Here is a 6,471-nt window from a genome sequence, read left to right as displayed (position 1 = left end):
CTGTGTGTATGACTGTTCCTTTTTACTCCCTGTTAGATAAAGCTCATCATTTTGATAGATCCGTAGCTTGCACGGATTATTTCGTGAACAACCGCTGAAAAAAAATATGTTTCATTCTCAAAACCAACAATTGTCATGTTGATTTATATGTTTTTCCCGTGAGCTACCGTCAAATCCAAAGTTGACATTTCGTAACCAATGAGCCGCCATGTTGACTTGCTGAAATCAGTACATATGCGAATAATGCAATAGAATAGAAAATCAAACATAACCTACCTTGATAATCAATTTTAATACAATAGTAAACGACATGTCAATAGTTAACGGAACAGAAAACGTTCAACTCTAGAGTTTTCATTTGTATGACGTCATGTTTTGAAATGACTTAAATGCGCCAAAAACATTAATAGACTTTCGCGGAATTTTATTTTATTTTTATTTTGTTGGTTTCTCCGAGCTCTTATGCAGAACTTCTTTTTATTATGCATCCGAATAAGAATAAAAGTGATTTTGTCTTTTCTAAATTGCAATTTTTAAAACAATTAAATTGACAAAGGGTTTGTAAATAGGTTTCAATACATGTGGATTTACGTGGGAAGTGTATTGTAACAGCCATTATTATGTACACCACGGAGTCTGCGCTAAGTATAGATATATCGAGAATTTTATCACAGTGTTGTTTACAAAGCGAAAGAAGCACGTCATATTAGAATAAAGAATAAACAACACAAACCCCACCAAATAAATAGTCTAATTCAGTAGGTCACATTCATGAAAGGGAAGGTGATTGTAGTTACGACATAAGGAACATATGCGATATCATTTGTGAAACGGTTATTCCATAACGGTTAACCAACTCGTGATGGCGTCCATAAAATTTACAAAGGGATCATCTCAACTTCACTATTTGGAACTTTTGGTTAAATAGCGTCCCTTTCACATGTCATAACCATGAAATTTTGTCAATGGAACACCATTTCACGGGGACACTATTTAATCCTACACAGCAACCCTCTATCAATTACCTTTAATGAATAAGCTCTATTCCTTCAATCATAAATGTTAAAAATGTGCTGCAAATGCTTATACTAAGGCCATATAAAACTAGAGGCTCTAAAGAGCCTGTGTAGCTCACCTGTATTTACTGATGCTTTCAAAATCATGTAAAATAAGGTTAAAATCATAATTTATAGTATAAGATATCATTAGATGTATACTAAAATAATATATAAGATAATAGCAAAAAACTGCAAAATTTCCATAAAATTACTTAACTGTGGGGCAGCAACCCAACAACTAGTTGTCAGATTTGTCTGAAAATTTCAGGGCAGGTATATATCTAAATCTGATGAACATTTTTGCCAACAGTCTTATGAAAAATGTATGATGATTCCAGACAAGTTTGGTTACATTTTGTCTTTGTAGTTTCAGAAAAAAGATTTTTGTAAAATTTTTCTTAAAATTGGTAAATTAACTATAAAGGGCAGTAACTCCTTAAGGTTCAATTGACCATTTTGCTCATGTGACTTATCAGTAGATCTTATTTTCCTGAACATTATTGCTGTTTTAAGTTTATCTCTATCTATAATAATATTCAAGATAATAACCAAAAACAGCAAAATTTTCTTAAAATTACCAATTCATGGGCAACAACAAAACAAACGGTCGTCCTATTAATCTGAAAATTGCAGGGCAGATGGATCTTGACTTGATAAACAATACTACCAATGTCAGATTTGCATTAATGCTTTGGTGTCAGAGTTATAAGCCAAAATCTACAATTTACCTGTATGTTCTATTTTTAGCCATGGTGGCCATCTTGGTTGGCTTGCCGGGTCATTGGACACATTTTTTAACAAGATCCCCCAATGAAGATTATGGTCAAGTCTGGTTAAATATGGCCCAGTATTTTTAGAGGAGAAGATTTTTTTTAAAGTTAACAGACGCTGCGGGACAACAACAATGATGGACAATGGACAGCAAGTGAGGAGAAAAGCTCACTTGACCCTTCGGGCCAGGTGAGCTAAAAAGAAAAAAAAGTGGGTTTGCCTAAGTTAACCCTACCTATCTATAAAATATTTGCCCACTCAAAATCTGTTCTTGCCCTGATATGAACAAGTTTTCTTTTAAATAATCAGATAGGCAAGAAATTAAAAAAAATATTTGACACTTCAATTTCCCCTTGCCAAAAAAAGAAAATGGAAAATGCCTACCTACTTACCAAGTCTCTTTGATTACCGTAATTCCCTTTGGTATAGTTTTGGTAAACCAAAATATTTATTTTGACTGATCAGTATCTTCTGCTTCTATTGTTTGTACATGTTTTACATGTATTTGTAAATGTTTCTTGTCTCTAATATTGTGTGTGCTTTGTACTCATATCTTTTGTTTTAAATGTTTTATATACTTATGTTGCTTTGTTTTTTTTTATATTGATTGTGTATGTAACAGGCTATTATCATATGATTATTTGAACTTAGAATTATTTTTAATTATTGAATTTGCAGAATTTCTTGTGCTTGAAATTTTTACTTAATTCCATGTTTATTTGGTATTTTAATGTTTTAAGCGGTTCATAACACTTTCAGAAAGTGTTGTGCACGGCACAGTACATAAAAGTACAGAATAAACATGGAATTTATTAAAAATTTCAGGCACAAGAAATTATGCAAGTTCCATAATTAATAATAATTCCAAGTTATGTGCTTTATTATGTTTGTATTGTAAAAGTCATGTGTGATGCTTTGTGTTGCCATTCCTGCCAAGTTTTCATGAAGCAAAAGGTGAGATTTGGCCAAAATTGTGAAATTATCAAAGAGAAAAACATAAAAGATCAAAGGAAAATGCTGCCAAATAAGCATGGAAATGTGTGAGTCTCACTCTAATTGTGTGAGGCTTGGCAGCCCTGTATTGCTTGTATGTGTTGTATTGTAGGAATGATTTTGTTGTTACAGTCCCTTATATATCTCATTAGACTAACATGACTAAAGTGCAATATAGAGCTCATGCTCCTACAATATCTGGATGTACAAAGGAAACTGTATACTAGGACTAACAAATTAAATTAAATCAAATCAAAATGACTAACTGGCTTTACTATATCAATATACCTAAATGCAGCACAAAATAAAACATTATTTATTCCCTTTTAGCAGCCAGTATGGTTCAATTTTGACAAAATATGTTTAAAAACATTGATTATGAATTATTCACTTGCAAGTGATTAATTCTACCTCCTTGAATCCGTATTCATGTGAATTTTAATTTGTCCCCTTAGCTTGAGGTGAATAACACCTGAATAGTATGTGTAGAGTTATTTAAAGGAACAGAATGTCAACATTAATAAAAGTGAAACAAAGGTACATCATTTGAATGACTAATTCTATCCACAAAATATCATTTTCATACAGGTAAAAACGATGATAAACATTTATTTTTTCATCTATAATATGAAATTAAAAAGACCTAGAATCATCTGACAGCACAAATTTGTTTATTCTATTTATATCTTTATTTATGTTTACATTGCTTATATGGTCATCAGATGATTTTAAAGGTCAACTCGATTAATAATTAGATGGCGTCTTGACTAAATTACACACGAAATCAAACTACTATTTTCATATGACCGACGTTTGACTCCAGTTTATATAAATTTTCAAAAGGTTACCTACGACATTTTGATACTAGGTCAATTAAGAGCATCCAAAAGTAAGTAAAATCAATCATTTTATCAGTGTAATTTGAGGGGAAATTTTACTTTTTTCCGATGAGTTAGTCGAGTATAGAAAATATGAAGCAGTATATTTTTCCTAAGAATTGTACAAATTAAAAGCTTGGTGTTACTTCTATATGTTGCTCTAACTTGACTTGGTACCAGGATGTTCTAGGTAACTTCTGTCGAAAAATATAATCTTCTGAGTCAAAAGTCGGTACAGGGAAAGAGAGAAAAGCAATTGAGTTGAGATGACCAATGATAATCTGTTTATCGCTATTTTACCTATGAAAGCGTTTTATTTTCATGTCAATTTCATTAGCAACACTGTGTGTCCCCTTAGTTTCTAAGGATTAATTTTTATCACTTGACTCGGCTGAGAAAGGAAATTATCAACAAGACCTCTAGGAAAAAATGGTAAAATAGTGATAAAAGGATTTACTACGATTTAAAAGTCAGAGAAAGCAAGAAATAATCTGGATGGAAATCTAATTGTTTATTTATGAGGATAATAATCTAAATTGAGTCATAACTTTTTTATGAAAAATATTATGATGAAATATTGTTGAAAACTATTCATGCCTGCGTAAAATTTTAAACTCTTTAATGTTTATGGAATTTTATAGTCCTTATGAAATAATTTTAGAAAATGGCATTAATGTTAAATCATAATTTCATGTGAATAAGTCAACTTTAAAATTATAAGGTCATATATCATAAATTATGTCATGTATGTGTCATTTCCTACTTACATACAATGTGCAGAAATTCATGTCTGTATTTTAAGCAGTGATTTCCTTAAACATTTCATAATTTTCGTAAGAAACTACAGAATTTTTTCTGTAATTAATGGTAAAATGTCATTCAATTCGGACAAAAAACAAGTGCGATATAAACTTAATTAAAAAAGAGGGATTTACAAATTTTAATAAATGTGTAACATTTTTGACTACTTAGTACTGGCTGTAGATTTACGACTGTGCATAGTCAAACCATGATCCTTTTGTCTTTAATTAGTTACCGGGGGTTGGTGACGAATCAAAATTACCTTAAAGTATTAATTTATATAGTTTGAAAAAAAACTATCCACAAAAAAGTTTCCAACTTACCGGAAGTTTATGGGCAATGACTAAAATGAATCGGTTTCGGATTTATGCACGTATTCCGTGTCTTAACTTGCGATTTTTATCAAGGATTTTAATGATTATGTACCCTTCCGTTGACTCAATGCTAAACATACAGAAATTTGATAGAAAATCCACAGCCTTTGCCCTTGAACTCTCATATTTAAAAATTCGATAGATAGAAGATTATTGCATGCAGTGCAGCTGCTAACAATGATTTCTTTTAAAACAAGTTTAGGGTGCGTTTGACTTTCGTGACTCAGCTCGAGGAATTTTGTGATTTAAAGGTTAAGAAAGATGCCAACAATAAACGCTAGCACATCATAGAAAAACAAGTAACTCATCAATGTTCTTAATTTTTAATATAACAGAATTCTCTGAATTAACGTCTGTGGATTTTCTACAATAATTTGGTTTTATCTGCCACAAAACCCCCCTTTTTTTTATTAAACGCAATAAAACAATGAATAATAATGCTTTGCACTAAGTTTCCCCTTAGTAAATGTACACAATGGCCCATCTCTACTATTTATTTGCTTTGCTGTTTTGATACTATTGCAGTTTTAAATTTTCGTAATTACATGGCTGCAGAATGGATCATAAACCTTAAGGTTCATGTGGACCCTATGGCTAAAATGGCCGTATTTTCACCTCAAATTTTTCTCTGAGTACCAGCAAACCTGTGCACATGGAAAAGTTTTAAGGCATAGCATGCCCTAAATAAATAGAATTCAAATGCATTGTATGATTTAGAAAATTCGTAACTTAACTGGATTTTGCCGTACACTTTTTTCGTCTCTGCAGAAGATGATAAAATTAACAAACAGTTGAGTTTACCTTGATATGGTCCACAGTTTAAATAACCAATTATTGTCAGGTATCTATTGTCCATCTAATGTCCATGTCAATTAAAAATGCTCACTTTAATTTTTACCTGTGGGGAAGTTCTCAAACCAGTTTCCCAACTTAGTTTATTTTGGCACCTTCTGTAGGAATGAAAAAAAGTGCACGGCAAAATCCTGGTAAGTTTTTATTTTTCTAAAACATAAAACATACTTAAAATTCATTTATCTAGGGCATGCTATGCCTGATTTTTTTTTACAGATGCACTGATTTGTCTGTACTCAGAGTAAATTTTGAGGTGATGATACGGCCATTTTAGCCATAGGGTCCACATGAACCTTAATATAAGATAACACTATCATGAACAGTCGTTGAAATGTACGAAAAGATAAGTGTCCATGCCTTTTTATTATTGGGTCATTAGTACTGGGTATTTTCTCCCTTAAAAATCTTGATTTATTGGGTTATTTCTATAGAACATTTTCAAACTGAATGCATTTGTGATCCTCATTTGTTTTGTATAACTTCTGGAAACGGAAATGATTGGAAATGTACACCAAATATAGCTGATCTATGTTCTGTAAATTGTTTAGTTGGTACTTGCATTAACTCTTTTTTGCAGAAATTGATCAAAATCTTTTTATTTGTCACGAAAACACAAATAAGGTATTTTTCAGGAAATCACAACTGCTTTTAGTTGTCATGGGTAAAACTTTTGGTTTTTTATCTTGCCTTTTTTCAATTTTAAAATATAAAATAAAAAAGAAGTCTTACATTTTTTTCAGTGCA

Source organism: Mytilus trossulus, chromosome 6 (assembly GCF_036588685.1).
Source record: "Mytilus trossulus isolate FHL-02 chromosome 6, PNRI_Mtr1.1.1.hap1, whole genome shotgun sequence".
In the NCBI taxonomy this organism is placed as follows: Eukaryota; Metazoa; Mollusca; class Bivalvia; order Mytilida; family Mytilidae; genus Mytilus; species Mytilus trossulus.
This window is presented reverse-complemented; position numbering follows the sequence as displayed.